Here is a 3581-nt window from a genome sequence, read left to right as displayed (position 1 = left end):
ATATATATATATATATATATATATATATATATATATATATATATATATATATATATATATACATAAAGAGTAAAATAATCCAATGGCATAAATTATTCATGCTACAATGCATTCTGGGAGCTGTGAATGTCTAAATGACACCATAGTTAATAACTTTGTGCTCACAATATGTTTTCATAATATCTTAATGTCACAGTATCACATGGTCAGTAGCACAATATTTAAACAAATTAATAACAAAACACACTTCTGATCAGTGCTTAGACTTCAGATGTGGTCAGTGAAACAGGCAACTTCATAATGACATTAATTAACAGACTACATCACTTGATGTTATTCTGTCTCTGACACAGTGTTTTCTGAGCAAAGAAGAAGAGAAAAGTTAGGAACAATTACTATAGGACCGACTATAAAATTCCCCACATTCTAAGGATATTCTTTAGGGATGCACCGATACCACTTTTTCCAGTACTCGCACGATACCGATACTTTTATTTTTGGTACTTGCCGATACCGAGAACCAATACTGATATTTTTATTGCATTTTTTAAATATTGGGTACAGAAACCAAAAGAGTATGTATAACATTAGTTAGTTAACTTCATTTATCAACAGAACAAATTCAGCTTGATAATGTTAGATAACTTTGATAGAAATGTATGTAGCCTAATTGATTACAATCAACCAAAAATTAGACAGCTGTTATTATGACAGTATTTACACAACTATGAATACTTAGTTGGGCAAAATTTAGCCTTAATGACAGCCTGTAGTCTCCTGGGCATGCTGTCATCCAGCTTCATGAAAACCTCAACTTCAATTTTTTTTCCCATACTCGGTCTGAATAATTTAATCAGTTTTACGGGTAGTCCACCGTATGAAGAATTGTTGGATACAATTTGTCACAGTTTACTTTATTTTGCTATCCTCACTTACATAAATGAACTATAGTGTCCTGCACCCACTAGTAAAAAAATATAAAAAATTATATCTGGTCTCTGAATAGTTTTTGGTTTGACTGTATATCCTTTGGTTATTTTCACACTTAATTATGCCCATTAAAATGTATTTTACAAGTTTTTGTTACTTTCACTGTAAATTTTTTGCTCTTTGGTACATCATCTTTAATTTAATAGCATTAGAGCTGCTCCATTGCAGCGGCTCAGTACTGTAATCATGCGCTTTGCTGTAATAATGCAGGGAACCACTCGTTATAAATCTCCTAACTGTGATATTTTGAGAAATAGAAGTCACGTTTTTTTTCATCTGAAACGTGCTGCGATTTATATTCCAAAGTCAGTCATATAATGCAGAAACACTCAAGCAAGCAAAACACGCGCAACGCATGCACGTATTTGTACTGGTGCAGAATAGTACATTTTTTACTATTTAGTTTTAATCCAAATGATGTGTGTGCTAAGTGAGTGAACATCAAAGATCACACATCAGAATTGCGCGCTCTCTCTCTCTCTCTCCCTACCATTAAGTAGCTTGTGCATTGTTTTACTTGTTTTTGACATATCCGACAGAACTACAAACTTTCCAGTGATGTCTGATACTCAGAAAGGTATATTCACTTGACAAGCTCGCACTTCTGCACCACCGCGCGCTCAATACACTCAGCGTGCTTTGTTTATCAGCTCGCGCACATCAGCTATACAGGTGTTAATACTGAATGTTTAACATTATATTCATTGCATACATATACTTCGTAGACATCCTTAATCTCTAATAACTCCATTCTGCTGTCTGTTGTTCTGTTGTCTGTGTTTCTTTGTCTGAATATGGCACTTATCACATGCTGTGTGGTATTGGCGTTTGGTGTCGGGGAATTTTATTGAGTACGAGTACGAGTACAGGAGACCAGTATCGGGCCCGGTATCGGTGCATCCCTAATATTCTTTTAACCCTCAAATGGTTAATCAATATGACCCCAAAATTGAAAGAGTAATTGTAAAAAATATGTACATTTTTAATCATACAAATAATATTTCTTTTTTTTTTTGTTTACTTCTTATCTATACGGTAATGCTGTGTTTTGGGAGATATGAAGTGCTTTTTGTTCCTATTTACCACAGAATTCCGCAACTACACTATTAGCTTGTATGTGAAATATTAATTTTTAAAAAAAAAAATCACTTAAATGATGATCTAAATTTAATTTAAGTTGTTTCTGGATATTGATCTAGGTGTCAGGTGTAGAATTTTGCCATCTGTTGGTTAGAGATAAACCTAAAATTATTACAGTTTAGGAAAGAAATTGTTTTGACCTGCAGAAGGCCATAGAGAGCCATTAATTTTACTGGTTGTGGCCAACTGCTCTTATCACAACTTTTGTGATACATTTTGTGAATTTATGTATATATAAACATTAGAAAAGACGTTAAAAATAAATATTCTTTCAAACAGTAGATTTGTTTGTAGTTTTTGATGCATTTTGAAATGTCTGTTTTTACAAAATGCCACAGAAATTTGACAGAAAAATGCCACATAAGACACACCTAGAGGACTAGATTTAGAGTCAAATTGTAGTTGCATATTATTGATTTAAAAAAAATAATTAACTTTAGAATGTAGAATAAATTAAATAAATATGTAAATAAAGCCAACAGCTATATGAAGAAATCAACAGGAGTGAAGAGTGAACATCAAATAACAAAATTTTTTACAATCACATTCTGTGGCAGTCATACCTGTGTGAGTGAGTGAGTGTGTGTGTGTGTGTGTGTGTGTGAGAGCGAGAGAGAGTGTGAGTGTGAGTGTGTGTGTGCGTGCATTAGGTCTCACCTCTTTATATGTTTGTTCTAGATTTGTGGCTGATTTTATTTGCCAAATTCTATACAAATGCTTTCTGTTGCAGTCATACCTCCACACTGCACACAACATGAAGTGGAAACAGAACTGCACTTTTTAACAACATGCCCTAATTATACACAAATTAGGGAAACATTCTTCCCCCAATTCACAAACCAGCACAAAGACTTCAACCAGATACAACAAAAGGACAAACTGCCATACATTCTGGGAGAAACCTCAACAAGCTCTAACCTGGCTGCGAGGTACGTCAAGTCCTGCCATGATAAAAGGACAAGCAGTAGAACAGAACCACAAGTCACAGCCGGAATAAAACACTACAACACACATAAACTGACATGACAGGATCCAGGCCTTCTCCTGTCTCTTATTAGTACTTTCATTTAACTGTATACAGCTATATAGACTCTATATGCTATATACTTCTATTCTTATGTATATTTGTGTTAAATGTCTATTTAAATGTTTATATGCTTTGGCAATGTAAAGATACTTTTTTACCATGCCAATAAAGCTACTTGAATCTGAATCTGAAAATCTGAGAGAGAGAAAGTGTGTGTGTGGGAGAGAGAGAGAGAGCGAGAGAGAGAGAGAGAGAGAGAGAGAGAGAGAGAGAGAGAGAGTGTGTGTGTGTGTGTGTGTGTGTGTGTGTGTGTGTGTGAGAGAGAGAGAGAGAGTGTGTGTGGGTGTGTGTGAGAGAGAGCGAGAGAGTGTGTATGTGTGTGTGTGTGTGTCTGTGTGTGAAAGAGAGAGAGAGAGAGAGAGTG

The sequence above is a fragment of the Sinocyclocheilus grahami genome, unplaced genomic scaffold (genome assembly GCF_001515645.1).
Source record: "Sinocyclocheilus grahami isolate Dianchi unplaced genomic scaffold, SAMN03320097.WGS_v1.1 scaffold1781.1, whole genome shotgun sequence".
NCBI classification, from domain to species: Eukaryota; Metazoa; Chordata; class Actinopteri; order Cypriniformes; family Cyprinidae; genus Sinocyclocheilus; species Sinocyclocheilus grahami.
This window is presented reverse-complemented; position numbering follows the sequence as displayed.